General features: G+C 38.2%; 1 long non-coding RNA gene across 1 annotated transcript; it reads right to left on the bottom strand.

Moving 5' to 3' along the window:
• Window positions 1–1,132: 1,132 nt before the first annotated feature.
• LOC147476596 (uncharacterized) lies at window positions 1,133–2,878 on the bottom strand. The gene is made up of 2 exons (XR_015208207.1): window positions 2,599–2,878; window positions 1,133–1,775 (listed from the first exon to the last, which is right to left on the bottom strand). It is a non-coding gene; the product is annotated as an uncharacterized LOC147476596 (long non-coding RNA).
• Window positions 2,879–16,610: the final 13,732 nt, after the last annotated feature.

Below are 16,610 nucleotides of genomic sequence, written 5' to 3'. Positions count from 1 at the left end.
TTGTTTTTATCAAAAATAAGTGGGGGATTGTTGTGTTATTTTGAATAAAACAAGAGGTGAACTTGGGCTCTTTGATCCCCTATCTTTTTTTTGCTAAACCTGTTTCCTGATAGGGTTAGAAACAGAATTGGATATGGATTGGGAAACAGAAACGTAGTAGACTAGTAGACTCCAATCTCTATAGGGAAATTGATGCAGTTCCCTACAAAAGCGGATCTACTAGTGCTCCACGTTTCTTGTCTCTATATTATATACTCCTCTACCAGCAACCAATACAGTATCTGCAAAACTACTTTCTAAACTACGTTTTTGGGCAATCATAAGATCAGTCTCGTTATTCTTCATTTTCTTCTTTGGTTTGTGTGCAGTAAACAAAGAAGAGTAACAATTGGCTGTTGTATCCTGGAGGTTGACGTGGTCTGTCTATATAGAGAAGAACAGACGCGAAACAATCTTAAAGAGAGCGTACTGATCCGTGCCTCAGCCTTCTTATATTCACTGTTTGTTCTTGTTGCAGAAATTATATTCCAATAAAAAGTCATGTCAAAATCATGCGACTTAATGATAATTGCGTTGCTATGGTAAGGATCATTTTATGGACCCTTTTGGCAATCATTATGATAATTCATTATAGGAGAAATAATTTATTATGAGTTCCATAATTGATTTTGGATATAAAAAAAAATTGTTTGGTCAATTTTTTTAGAAACCATTATCTCATTCTCAAAATAAGATAATTATTCATTAAAAAAAAAAAAACTTAAAAAATGAGAAACCAAAAAGTATGAAGCTTTCATTTTGAAATGAGTTGCCATATTTTATTTTTTTTGGTTTTTGGTAAGTTCTCTTTCTATTTTTGATTAAATCAATAATTAATTTGTATTTGGTTGTTTGGTATCATTTCTTTCATAAATGTTTATCTAAAAACTATTTGATTTTAAAAACATTTACTACTTTTGTTTTTCATTTTTTTTTCGGGAAAAATATTATGAACTACTTGGCTAAGATGATTTTGACCAATGTCATTCATTATCATGCAGTTTCTTAGAAAGTTATCATACTAACCCAAACTCCCAAACTGTGTTGTCTATGAACTCTAGTTTCAGTCTAATAGACTGAAAGAAGCTCCAGATGTGTTATACTGCCTTGATAAGAACTCAGCATAAAAAATAAGAACTCAAGCGATTCCAGATATTAGAATACAAGATTAGCTTGATTTATGGTTACAAATGCTTCCACTTGTTGAGTTGTACTTCACTCCTTCCTCTCCTCTAGGCATTAAGCTTTCATTCCTTGCTTGAATTGGAGACCAACAGTGCTGTGATATTCAATAAGAAAGCTACTATTCCAAAACTGATTTTGGTAGGTCTATAAAACTGATAATTGGGCACTCAATCTTAAGCCCAAAAGAACAACACAGAGACATTCATGGCACCACGAACTTGACTAGAAAACATTCATAGCCAAAACTAGTCAACTCCACCTTGCAAATCTCTCCATAGTTGATGAATTTGACGAACAATCTCATCAAGAAAACAAGAACATTGATCAAGAAAACAACTACATTGATCATATAAGAATTCCCAAAAAATTGATTAAAAAAAGTTTCCAGTATGCATCTCATTTATGACAGTTGTAAATAAACTTCTGTTATCAGGTACAACTCTTAATCTTTATGAGTCACGAGTGTTAATGCATGCAAACTTCTTCCATATGTCCATCCCTTCTACTTCATGCACCTAAACATTTCACTTATCAGCCACACTTCCTACAATCTCTCAAAAGCAAGAAAAACAATAAACAGATGCGATAAGATTAAGCATAAGTCAGAACTGGCTCAGTTGTATATTGCTCTGTTTCTGATCTTTACTAATGTAGAATGGTATACCTAGTTCTACATTAATCTAACCTTCACACAAAAGTGAGATCTGACATACATTCAAGTTTATGTAGTAGTATTGTTTGGTTCCAAAATTCCAATTCCATTGCACGCATGACTTCTGAAGATGCAAGGTGTTCTTATTCTAGCAAGATAGAGAGAATAGAAAGAGGATCCACAACACTACCACATATTTAACAAAGATAAATAGTTATGAGTGTTAATCCCTCATGGAGGAGATGGTATTTGTTCTCACATCTTTGTACAAGCATTAATTCTATATGATGGACATTTAGTTACGGCATAAGCTTAGCTTATACTGACCATGCACATTACTTATCAGAAAGATAAAATCTAATATCGCAACTTAGTTCCAGACTATGTTGTCAAGGTGTTAGTAATGCCTTAGACAACGACTTGCAACTATTTTTACTGAAAATTGCCGCCCCGATGCCACCTTTAACAAAATAGGTTCCAGCCACATTCTACCAAGTGAGTAGCTAGAGTACCTTATATTTCGTTTGTGGCTGAAGCATAGGTAATACTAACTGCTTCATTTACATCCTTAAATAAAGTAGTGTCAAATCATAACGATGTGCCACACTATTACAGATCGAATTTAATATCGTTACCACCTCTATAAGTATTGCTAATACGTGATTTAGACATGATTAAATTGTGATACAGTAATGAATAGTAAAAGCATTACATTTAGGTACCTTCTGGAAGCCAACCGAGACCGGGTCGAGAAACAGAAAGCATGGAAGTCAACAATGCAGAAGCAGTAGCAGTAGTAGTACAATGAGTTAATTAATAGGGAGGGTATTGAGTAGAAGTTGGAATGGAGAGTGTGCGGATTTTGATGCGGTTCGGAAAGTGGTTGAGCGAAGAAATGATCTGGCGCACGAGGTAGCTATGGCCATTTTATTTTTTGTTTGCGGGGAAAAATTATTAATGACTAGCATTCTGGCACGGCGCCGATGCGCCGTTACATCTTTATTTGGTGCTTATTGTAAAAATTAAAAAAAAAAAAAAGTTTCCTAACTTACAATATAGGGACTTATTTGTAATTTCGACAAATTAAAGGGAATATTATATAATTTATGGTAAAGTATAGGGATGGACTGTTATGTAATTTAAGTAAAGTATATGAGCTGTTTTGTAAATTAAAATAGTTAGATGGCAGTTTTGTAATTTGTTGATAATATAGGGACAATGTGCTAAATCAAGAGAGAAGCGTCTAAAATTTATCAGTCAAATGCCAGTCTTACCTTTACATAACATATCTTATTAAATGGGCCGGATAGGTTGACAGTCGAAAATCTGACAGCAATCTTATAGCCGAAACTCACCGTTGGATCACCCAATCTAAATTAGAAATCAAAGGCCCAAATATTGCCTTAACTAAATAGAACAGGGGTATTTCGATAAATTACTTTCGTTCTCTCCCAATTTTCATTTCTATTTTGAGATCAAAACCCTTACATTCTCGCTCTCTCTCTCCAAAAACCGAAAATTTACATTTAAACTATCAAAAATCAAAATCAAACCGAACCCAAAACAAACTCTTACCTTCTCGCGCACTCTCACTCTCTCCTTCACTACTGAAATCAAATCCAAAATCAAACCCAAAATTGAAATTCTAAAAATCAACTTTAACAGAGCTTTGTGAATAATTGATTTTACATTTGAATCTTTTGATTAAATAATTTAATCAAACCGAAATACGTGTATAATGGAGTTAATGGCAGAAAATATAGCTATTAGTATAGAAGAAGACGTAGTTGTTGGGTCTTCTTCCAATAAATCCCCGGACAGAGAAATGCATAAACTAGTTGCTCCGTTTGTAGGTATGGTTTTTAGTAGTGTTGACGACGCAAAGACTTACTACAAACAGTATGGTCAACAAGAGGGATTTGAGACTCGTGTTCGGTCGACGGATTTGAAAAAAAGCGGTGTGGATTTGGCTACGGGTTGTTTAATGGTTTGCTCTCGTGAAGGGCTCCATAACAAGAGAGAAGTGGGAGAAGTGGGTGTTTCTTGAAATACTAGCACTATCAGGTGTAGTTACCCTGCTAGATTGCGTGTTACGAAAAGAAAACATGAAGATATATACTATGTAAGTTGTGCTGAAAATGACCATAGCCACGGTTTGGTTAGTCCAGTAAAGAGAAATTGCATGAGATCAAACAAAAATATGCCTGAAGCGGCGAAGAAGTTGACTGAAATTTTTGGTGAAAATGGTTTACCAGTCGGCAAAGTTGCAACTGTTTTTATTGGGGAAGAACTTGGGTTTACAAAGAGGGATTGCTGGAACCATCATTATGGTTCGACCAGAAAAATGCCTAAAGAAGGTGATGCAACTGTCGTGCTTAACTATTTTATGCAGAAGAGTGCCGAGAATCCCAAGTTCTACTACGCCATTAATCTAGATCAAAATGGGATTGCAGTAAACTTTTTCTGGGTTGATGGGAGGTCTCGAGTGCAGTATGAGTATTTCAGGGATGTTGTCTCTTTTGATACCACATATCGCACCAATGCATACTCTATGCCTTTTGCCCTTTTTACTGGAGTCAACCATCATATGTAGTAGATTCAGTTTGGTTGTGCATTGTTACTTGATGAGACAGAAGATACATTCATATGGCTGTTTAAGGTCTGGCTTGCAGCCATGGGTGGTCATGCGCCAACGGCAATCATCACTGACCAGGATAGAGCGATGATTGCAGCTATTGCCAAAGTGTTCCCTGATACTCGTCATCGTTACTGTCTTTGGCATATTATGCAAAGATTTCAAGAGAAGCTGTCATTTACTAAAATTGAGACACTGGTAACTGACTTGAATAACACTATTTCTTTCCCGTATAGGATTAGTGATTTTGAAAGAAGATGGTATACAATAATAGAGAATAATAAGTTTGTCTGAAAATCATTGGTTGACAGAAATGTATAATATACGGGAGAAATGGGTGCCTTGTTATCTCAGTGACACATTTTTTGCCGGTATGCATACAACTGGGAGAAGTGAATTGATGAATTCTCATTATGACCAATTCGTAAATTCGATAACTAGGCTGATGGAGTTTGTACATGGTAATGAGAGGTCTTTGGCTTTGATTACTAGGAATGAAAGAGATTCTGATTACCGCACCGAGCATAGTTCACGAATTGTGCCTAAAGATGCTTTTCTCCTTATGCATGCTGCGAAGGTCTATATAATTAATCCATTCAATAAATTTAAGGAGCAATTAGAAAAGGCAAAGACGGAGTACAAATTTGATGGGGACGAGATTGTCAACAATGAAACCGGAAGCTACATAGTGAAATTTAGAGACCCGCAGAAGAAGTCCGTTTGGAAAATATGTTTCAATAGAAGAACCTTAGAGGGAGACTGTGAATGTAAGCATTTTCAGTTTATGGGGTTACTTTGTGGTCACATGTTAAAGCTTTTTCAGCGTTACGAGATCGAAGAGATTCTAATGCATTTTCTTTTGAAGCGGTGGATGCAAAAGGCAAACACGTATAGAGCGGAGTTTGATATTGGATTAGTGGTCGGCCATGAAAACCATGAACCTTTGAGAGTGGCTCATTGTATTAAGGTTGCTTCTCAAGTGGCTTACGATGCAGGGAATACTGTTCAGGCTTATTCATATTTTATAGAAAAGATGGGTGAAATGGCTATTGGAGTTTCAAAGTTGAATGAAACTTCGGAAGGAGTCATGAGATAATAAAAGAGCCTCGGTTGAAGAGCCTTCGATTAATACCTCACAGGTTAATTGATTTTAATGTTTAATTTGATATAGGTTTAACGTTTAATTTGATATTAATATTTATTTCATTTTGACTTTTAAATCTTTATTTCAGATATTGATTTTGAATCCTAACATTTCTCAAACAAAAGGGAGAAAGAATAACGCGGAGAGATTTAAATCCCCTAGGGAGATAGCCCTAAACAATCTAGGAAGAATGTGTAAAAACTGTGGAAAGATTGCTAACCATGACTCGAGAAATTGTCCAGAGAAAAAGAATATGTAATCTGTGAAATGTAAGTATTTTTGGTTATTGATTGCATTTTCATGGTCTATTATTAAGGATCTTGATGCAAATTTGAAGTCCGTCGAGTTTTGAGTTCATCCCGAGTTTTTTGAGTTTCTGTCGAGTTAAGAATCTTGATGCAAAGCGAGTTAAGGATAATGATTATTAAGAGAGTAGATAGAAATAGTTTTTGTTCGTAGAATACATATCTTGTTTTCTTTTGAACTTGTGATGTGGATGTTTGTTTTAATTATGATTGAGATGGGAAATGATAAACTAGATCTTTGAGTTGAATTGAATTGTTGAAACTCCATTGCCCAAGATACAAATGAGGGTGCACCATGGGGGAAAATTCATTGACTATAGTGACTACTGCTAAAGATTATATTAATGGGTCTGATTATTGAATTTTTAATGTTGATGCAAAAAATTTGTGCTTGGTTCGATTGAATGCATTGATTCTTACGCTTGTCCCGAACCCATTTCGTTATGAACTTGAGATTGGTGGTGACCCAATATATTGCTTAAATGGGGATATACTAAGTATAAAGAATGATAGTGATTGTATGATGTTTGTGAAGGATTCTAATGTTGATGATACTGGGTTTTTGAATTTATTTGTGTAATTTGTTGTTGTGCCTCCTAAAAGATTTTCAATTGGGGATGGTGAAGTGTTTGAAGCAGTATCTGAAGGTAATAAGGTGGAAGAGATAACAGGGGGGTATCTCAAATTGACCCATGAACATTTAGTGTTCATACTCCTAGTGGACTATGAACACTAAATGTTCATACTCTTGTTGGAACATTGAATGTTCATAGTCCAACAAGAGTATGAACATTCAGTGTTCATAATGTATGAACACTGAATGTTTATAGTCCAACAAGAGTACGAACATTCAGTGTTCATGTTCATAGTCCACTAGGAGTATGAACACTGAATGTTCATAGTCCAACAAGAGTATGAGCTATGAACATTCAGTGTTCATAGTTGATGTAGTACAGTTTGCTAATGCATATGTCAATGAACTTAGCATATGATGTGTATGTCAATGAAGTTGGCATACGTCAATGAACTGGAAAAGTGGGTAACAAAGTCGGAAAGACATGGACATGGACATATTTGATTGAAACGTCAAAATAAGCATAACCCACGGCTTTGCCGTGGGCACCACCCTTTTTGGACCAAATACTGAAACCTTGAGTACACATCTAACATCAATCTTAATCTTGATGTAACCTTTTCTTAATCTTACATCAATCTTTGGACCCAATACTGAAACCTTGAGTACACATCTTTTGTTAGTATGCCTTCAACAGTTCAGGAATCTCATGATGATGATACCTTTGATTGCATACTCCTAATCTTACCACATTACCTACAACCATCTTTGTCATCAAACCCTCGGATACCACAGTTTGAAGAACCTCTTCTTGGGAATATTCTCTTTTCTAAGCGATGTCCTAAAACGGTTGCATTGTTAGAATACACAATTTGATGAAACTGTCAGGTTTACAGAGTAGAGTTCCAGGGCTCAAAAATGTAAACTTTGAGATATACCATTTAAGCACACCATAATTATTATCAGTCTTCGTCCATACCTTCCTCTTCATTGTCTTCTCATCTTCGTCTTTGTTACCATCTTTATCCTCCTCCTCCATAATGTCTCCTTCAGTGTTCACAAATTGAAAATGGGTTCTTCAAATTTGGGTGCTGAAAATCGAAAATATGGGGTTTCGGGATCTTTTGATTTCAAATTTGGGTACGTGAAATAGAATAGTTTGTTGGGAGAGAGGCGTTTGTTTTGGGTTCGGTTTGATTTTGATTTTTGATAGTTAAAATGGAAATTTTCGGTTTTTGGAGAGAGAAAGAGCAAGAAGATAAGGGTTTTGATCGCAAAATAGAAATGAAAATTGGGAAAGAAAGAAAGTAACTTACCGAAATACCCCTTCTCTATTTAGTTAAGGCAATATTTGGGCATTTGATTTCTAATTTAGATTGGATGATCCAACGGTGAGTTTCGGCTGTAAGGTTGCTGTTAGATTTTCGGCTGTCAACCTTGTTGGGGATTATACCAATACCAATCGATTTCCCCACTACACAGATAACTTGTATATGGACACAAATCAACTCTGGACAAAATCTAAATATCAACTACAGCCTATACTAACATGCCCAACTCGCTAAACAACTATCAACAACAAATAATAATATAAAGCAGTAAAAGCAAACCGACAACACAAAGATTTACCGTGGTTCGGCCAATGATGCCTACTTCCACAAGAGCCAGTTCTTTATAAAGTGGGAATGAAGATTACAATATCTCCTTTCAGTCTCTCACCTTACTAGATCACTCTTATCTCTTTACAGGGTTGTATCTCTGTAAAGGTTATCTCTCAATCTTGATAGCTTTCAAGATTGGGTTTCTCTCTCTTTGTTTTTGGTCTGGTTCTTAGTCTTAGGTTTTTCAAAACCTTGATTTTGGTTTTTATCTCCAAAAACCAAATTTCCCGGTTACTGTAGCGAAGCCCACGAAAAATTAGACCTGGGCGCGGGTGCGTTAAGCGCTGGTCGTGCCAAAACACTGAAGACTGAGCGCGGGTGCGCCCCATTTGAGTACGGGTCACGCCCAAACACTAGAGTCACGAGCGCAGGTGCGCTCTCTCTGAGTGCGGGTCGAGCTCTGAACACTGGACTGATTCAAAGGCACGAGTGCAGGTGCGCCTCCTCAGAGCGTAGGCGTGCTTTGACATATCCAACGCCGAATCAGCTCCGTTTCTCTCCAGCTCTGTTTCTCTCCTCATGTGAGGGATAACTCCAACAATATCCCCTTCCCGAACAGTGAGGGGAATACCTCCATGCAATTTCCAAATCAACAGGAGGAGTCTGCTACCATTCCGGCGGTAGCACAACTAATATCAAACTTACCTTTCGGTAAGACTTTGGTCATCATATCCGACCCGTTCTTGTCGGTATGGATCTTCTCAATACGTAACTGCTTGTCTTCGAGTACTTCTCTAATCCAATGATAACGCACATGTATGTGCTTGGATCTAGAATGAAAACTCGGATTCTTGCTCAAGTGGATGGTGCTCTGACTGTCACATAAAACTACAAACTGTTTCTGCTTTAGCCCTAGTTCGTCGAAGAACCTCTTCATCCATAGCATCTCTTTGCAATACTCAGTGGCTGCAATATACTCGGCTTCTGTAGTGGAGAGAGCAACACACTTTTGCAACTTAGATTGCCAAGAAACTGCTCCTCCTGCAAAAGTAACCAGATAACCGGAGGTAGACTTCATCGAGTCAACATCACCGCCATATGCGCATCGATTAGCAGCATTCAAGTAAGGGCTTACTTCCACCAAAACACAAACACAATTTGGAAGTGCCTTTGAGATATCTCAATATCCACTTAACACCTTCCCAATGCTCCTTACCCGGATTTGACAGAAATCTGCTTACAACCCTAACGGCGAAAGCAATATCCGATCTAGTACACACCATGGCATACATCAAACGCCCTTAATGCTTGGATGCATAAGGAATCTTTTCCATCTGACTCTGCTCATGCTCACCCTTAGGACACATCTCTTTGGTCATGCGGAACTAGCCACCAAGTGGACAACTTACTGGCTTCGCTTGATCTAAGTTGAATCTCTTCAACACCTTCTCAATGTAGCTTTCTTAAGAAAGCCACAACTTCCCACTCTTTACGTCACGAGTGATCCCGATCCCAAGTATTTGCTTTGCTTGACCCAAATCCTTCATCTCAAAGGACTTACTCAAGTCTTTCTTCACTTGGATATCTTGTTGATGTTTGGGCCAACTATCAACATATCATCCACATACAGCAATAGCACTATGAAATCCCCATCCGGAAATCTCGAACAAATGCACAATGATTGGAAGCGGACTTCTTGTATCCTTGCTTCCGCCATAAAGGAGTCAAATTTTATGTACCAATTGTCACCGGTGCTTGCTTCAACCCATACAAGCTTTTTATCGACTTGCATACTAGGTGCTCCTTGCCTTTGACCTCAAAACCCTCGGGTTGGTCCATGTAGACATCTTCTTCAAGGTCTCCATGAAGAAAAGCTGTCTTAACATCTAGCTGCTTCAACCTCTAGGTTCATACTTGCGGCCATACCCAATACCACCGGATAGAAGTCATCTTCACTACAGGGAGAAAATCTCATCAAAGTCAATCCCTTTCCTTTGACCGAATCCCCTTCACAACAAGGCGAGCTTTATGCCTTGGGTGAGGATTGTTCTCCTCATGCTTGACTTTGTATATCCACTTATTCTTGAGAATTTTTTTCTCCTGTGGGTTTCTCTAACTAACTTCATAAGTGTGATTCTTATGCAAAGAATCCATCTCATCATGCATGGCCTTCAACCACTTTTCTTTGTCTGTACCTTCAAGTGCCTCTTGATAGTACATAGGTTCTATACCATCCAATAGTAGCACGTACGTGTGTGGTGGATACCTGGTTGAAGCTAGTCTCCCTCTGTCAGACCTCCTTGCCCCATCTGCTGGTGCCTCAGGAGGATGCACTTCTGCTTGCTCTGGTGGTGGTTCATGCATCTCATCTGCATCTTCTATACCAATAGGTTCTATCACATCATGAGCAATAGGATTCTCATCATGAGCTTCAAACTCATGGTTCTCTGCATTCTCAATGCCTTCTGCACGTTCCATAGTAGGAACTTCTGGTTCTGAATCAACAAGATCATTGGTGAAAGCCTATAGCTTCTCACTCTCCTCAAAGTCTGCTATGGTTTGGTCTTCTAAGAACACAACATCTCGACTTCGGATTACCTTCTTGTTAATCGGATCATAGAGTTTGTAACCAAACTTTTCATCTCCATAACCCAGAAAAATGCACTGCTTGGCTTTGTCATCAAGCTTGGATCTCTCATCCTTCGGAATATGCACAAATGCCCTGCACCCAAATACCCTCAAGTATCCATAATCAACATCTTTGCCTGACCATACTTTCTCTGGATAATCACTATTCAGAGGCTTTGCCGGGCGACGGGTTTATCACATGCACGATCATGCGCATTGCTTCTACCCCAAGAGCTTCTAGGTAGCTTAGAGTGAGATAGCATGCATCTCATCCTCTCTACAATGGTACGGTTCATTCTCTCTGCTATTCCATTCTGTTGCGGTGTCTTGGGAACGGTCTGCTCATGACGAATCCCATCACTCTGGCAATACTCTTCAAATGGCCCAATGTACTCACCCCCATTATCTAAGCGAATACACTTTAACAACTTCCCAGTCTCTCTTTCCACCATGCTGTGGAATTTCTCAAACACGCCAAGTACTTCATCCTTGGTCTTCAGACTATAGGCCCATATCTTTCTTGACGCATCATCAATGAATGTCAAGAAATATGAAGCTCCCTGGTGGGACTTTACTCTCATAGGACCACATAAGTCTGTGTGCACTAGTTCAAGGACAATGTCCTTTCTGTGAGACGGGAATCTTTGGAAAGACACCCTGTGTTGCTTTCCTACCAAACAATGAGTACATGTATTTAAATGTGTACCTTTAATGTCTGGCACGGCCTTTTGCTTAGCAAGAACTTCCATCCCTTTTATGCCCATGTGACACAGTCTCTTGTGCCACAGTTCAGATAATGAAGCTTCTTCTTCTGCCGCATTTGCTTCTGCTTTACACAAACTAGCTTGTGTTTTGTAAAGAGAGCAAGTTTTCTTTCCTTTGGCTGCTACAATGGAACCTCTGCTCAGTTTCCATACCCCGTTACCAAACGAGTTTACAAAGCCATCGTCATCTAATTTCCCAGCCGAAATTAGGCTTAACCGTATGTCAGGGACATGTTTTACATCTTTGAGTGTCAAGGTGTAGCCGACATTGGTTTCTACATGAACATCTCCAATGCCTATAATCTTCGAGACTCCACTGTTACCCATTCTTACTTCACCATATTCACCACAGCTGTAGGTAGTGAAGAATCCCCTGTGTGGTGTGGCGTGATAGGATGCTCCTCAGTATCTATCACCCACTCGTATCGACATGAGGTACTAAGACAAAGACACACCACAATCGACACAATTCCCACTCAGGTCGCCGACTAGTGGGGGTAGTATCTCACTTTGTGTTTCCGTTCCTTTGCACCATGTCTTCATGTACACGGTTATTCTTCTCATCCCTCTTCGATTGTTAATTGACTCATATCCGAAGTGGCCTTTGGTGGCACAATAGTAACATTGCCTCTCGACTTAGGAGTTCTAGCTTCACCCCTAGATTTATACGTCATCACCTCTAGAACGAGATGGTTTTCTGTTTCTACCTCTCTCCCGTTTCTCGTGAAAGGATCTCGAGTGAGAGGAGCCGCTTTGCACTCCTTCTAGTCTCCTCATTCAACAAAGACGTGGTAGCCATCTCCATGGTAACAATTCCATCCTTGGCTCGCTCCGTAAAGAAACTGCTAATGTCTCCCAACTTTTGGGTAGAGAGCCTAATAGAAACAAAGCCTCAACTTCGTCTCCCAAATTGATCTTCATCAAATGCATCTGATTGATGATATTCTGTACTTCATTAAGATGCTCAGACATTAAAGAGCCTTCTTGGTACTTCGTGTCTGCAAACTTCTTAACTACTAGCACTTTGTTTGCACTCGACTTCCTCTCATACAGGTCTTCGAGTTTCTTCCACAGACTGAAGGTTGTAGTCTCTTGGGACACATGGTGAAAGACATTGTCGTCAATCCACTGTCGAATGTATCCAATCGCTTTTCTATCAAGCTTTTTCCACTCAGCCTCATCAGTCTTTTCTGGTTTTACTCTCTTATTCTCAATGGGAAGTGCCAAGTCCTTGCAGTATAGCAAGTCTTCCATCTTGGCTTTCCAGATGGTGTAGTTCTTCCTATTCAGACTCATCATACGAGTGTTCACGGAATGGTCCATCTCTACAAGTTATTTAACCTCAAATCTTCTCTCAGGAATTTCGTCAAACACCTTCTGACCAAGATTCGGATAACATCCCTTAGGCTATTCTAACCAAGGCTCTGATACCACTTGTTGGGGATTATACCAATACCAATCGATTCCCCCACTACACAGATAACTTGTATATGGACACAAATCAACTCCGGACAAAATCTAAATATCAACTACAGCCTATACTAACATGCCCAACTCGCTAAACAATTATCAACAACAAATAATAATGTAAAGCAGTAAAAGCAAACCACAACACAAAGATTTACCGTGGTTCGGCCAATAATGCCTACTTCCACAAGAGCCAGTTCTTTATAAAGTGGGAAGGAAGATTACAATCTCTCCTTTCAGTCTCTCACCTTACTAGATCACTCTTATCTCTTTACAGGGTTGTATCTCTGTAAATGTTATCTCTCAATCTTGATAGCTTTCAAGATTGGGTTTCTCTCTCTTTGTTTTTGGTCTGGTTTTAGTCTTAGGTTTTTCAAAACCTTGATTTTGGTTTTTATCTCCAAAAACCAAATTTCGCGGTTACTGTAGCGAAGCCCACGAAAATTAGACATGGGCGCGGGTGCTCCCCATTTGAGCGCAGGTCGCACCAAAACATCGGAGATCGAGCGCGGGCGCGCTCTATTTGGCGCTGGTCGCTTCAAACATCGGAGTCACGCGCAGTGCGCTCTCTCGAAGCGAATTGGTCGCGCTCTGAACACTGGACTGATTCAAAGGCACGAGCGCAGGTGCGCCTCCTCGAGAAGGCCAGCCTCGACATATCAACGCCGAATCAGCTCCGTTTCTCTCCAGCTCTGTTTCTCTCCTCATGTGAGGGATAACTCCAACAAACCTATCCGGCCCGATATACCCGCTTATTAAATATCTACTTTTTAATAATAATTGTAATAATAGAAACTGTATATGTGTATTATAGGAAAAGACCACTGTTCACCAAACCATCTTCTTTAAAGTAGTTCGTTAGATGAGTGAAGTAAGGCTAAAACCCTGGTGGGTAACTTCTTCATTGGGCCAGGGTCCATACTCGGCCTTCAAGGCCTACTATAGTACTCTGTGACCTGTGTTCTGTGTTGTTGTTGGCAGGGAATCCGGTCGGGTTCGGTTTGATTTTCATATCCGTTTTAAAATTCGAGTAGGGTTCAGATACAAGTTTTGAGTGTTTTTTTAAAAAATTTAGTGGTATCCAATTGGATTTGGGTTCAGCTCAGGTTGAACATTTCAGTTTGATTTGGATTCGGATATGGTAAAATTATTCGGGTTCGGATATGGCCATATCCGACCCATTCCCTGCTAGTTGTTGTGCTCTATGAGCCGTCACTCTAGTGCCCTAGCTTTTTCAGTTTTTCATAAATGCTCTGGGTTACTAAAACATCATAATGATCATAGAAGTATAGAACCCCTTAGTTTTTTGCAAGGTGAACAGTGTTCAACCTTGCTTGTATAAATATGTGCTGATAACTAATGGAGTGTATGGTGAAATATTACAAAATACAACTAAATTTTCTGACTACATGCTGAACTTTTTCAATGATCAAATAAATGGCACAAAAATTTATAAACAATTGCAAGAACGAACTTTTCTATATAATAATTGTATACGTAAATGTCACAATAGTTTTTGAAACATCTCAGATGGCCACGTTGAGTGAACGGCCGATGGGTTGAGTCATCATAATTAACTACAGTAGCATTAGCGTACGGACTGAGACTTTCATGGTAGTGGCCGCATAAGAAAATAGAGCACTGGCTGTTACTTTCGATCATGTATAGCCCGTCTGATTTCACCTTCCCTTCTTTTCACTATTCGCCTTTTAGACAAAATATACGTAATCAAGCAAGAATATAATAACAATAATTTTGTAATTAAACTCACATTTAAAATGATAATAAGTTTAAGAAGAAAATTATCGAGAGCCAAGGCAATGTGCTATGCACAGTTGTCCTAATGCGAATTTCTCACCTTGTATCAGTAGTCTTGATATGACTTATGAGTGTGTGTTGAATAAAATTCACAGAGGAATCAAGACATTCTACTATAAGTATCACCCATGTTTAAGAACTTTTAAGAAACAAATATACTTGCGGAATTTATTTCTTACATCATTCAGAAAAGATAAAATTTAAACGCTAAAGCAATGGAATCTACGGTTTATTCATATTTAGCTACCAAAATTGATAGATATAAACACCAATGCTGGTGGTTTGATAGTAAATCTTTCGGAAATTCTGTTTTTACTTATGAGGTCCATGCAAACTTCCTTCATGTGCTCATCCTTTCCACTTCATGCTCAATGGACACTTCATTGTTTATCAACCACACTTCCTGTTAAAACACTCCTCAACGCCAAGAGAAGGAATAAACAAAAATATTCTCAACGATATGCCGTAGGAGAATTTACACCTATAAAATTTTATTTCATTTTGCACATTTTTACCGATTTTTCAACCAATTTCATTCAACGTAAATTTCTAAAAACTGCAATGTAAGCAATAATAAAAACTAAAATAATTTACAATGGAATATAAAATAAAGGAAAGCATTCCATTAGCTACCTTCGAGAATTCAAGAGTAAGTATGTCACACCCCAAATTTCCAGACAATATTTAAAACAATTATATTTAATTATCTGAAACCCGGGGTGAAACAAAACCCAAAACCCTGTTATCAAACACCATATATACAAAAACTGAAATCAAAAGAAACGAAAAGGAAAAATCCTTAAATCACATTATTAAACTATAAAGAAACTAACCAACTCTTCAGAAAATCTTAAACCAGAAGACTCCAAGAGCAACTCCAAATCACGTCTCCTTATCCATCAGACTCCACCATCTCTCGTTTCCCTAAGAACACACCCACGTTGCAAAACAAAGCAAACATGGGTCAGCAAATTGAATTTGCTGGTATGAGTAGACTAATAACAAAATATATATAATAATATTTTAAATGAATAAATATAACATTACAAACAATTTCAACTTGGAAGACAATATAGTTCCGTTTTCCAAAAACGGCGTGTAGTTTCTTCCCAAGTAAGATTTCACCCCCAACATACAAATTCCAAGAATCTCATATAACAGTACTCGTCATTCCCACTTTTCAAAATAACTAACAATATAATACCACTACATTCCATTTATTAACTGCACATATGATAACCTAATTAAAAATGAGTTTGGTATACCTTACCTTTAAGCCAACACGTCGTCTTATGGTAGGATATTTACATCCCTGCAGAAAAGATTAATAGATCCTACCCTCCTGCAAAACAGAGTTAGACATCACAATAAAATGATTTATCTCAGCCAATCAAAATTCCATTCATAACCAAACCTCATTTAAGACATTTAAGTCTAATTGATATGACCTGGTTCGTCCCGCATATTCGGGGAATACCACTTATCATAATACCTATACCAAGGGTAGTCATTCATATGACATCATTACGTCATAAAGTTTCTGCGTGCATAATCATAGATCTCAGACTATCACAAGTCATTAATAGTTTCGTAATAACATATCAAGTTATAGTCAATTCACAGTCACATAGAACTCACAATCATTTACTAGTATTATTCACCGTCACACTTCATATCCATAACATCAAACAAGTCATATACTTTTACTTTAGTATCACTCATCTACTTATGAGAACGAGGAAAAGTCACAACCAAGGAGTACATTCATCCCTTGTGAGTATCAACTTATACAAACCAT

Source organism: Coptis chinensis, chromosome 9 (genome assembly GCF_015680905.1).
Source record: "Coptis chinensis isolate HL-2020 chromosome 9, ASM1568090v1, whole genome shotgun sequence".
Lineage (NCBI taxonomy): Eukaryota > Viridiplantae > Streptophyta > Magnoliopsida > Ranunculales > Ranunculaceae > Coptis > Coptis chinensis.
The sequence above is the reverse complement of the archived record's forward strand: the minus strand, read 5'-3'. Positions and strand labels throughout refer to the sequence as shown.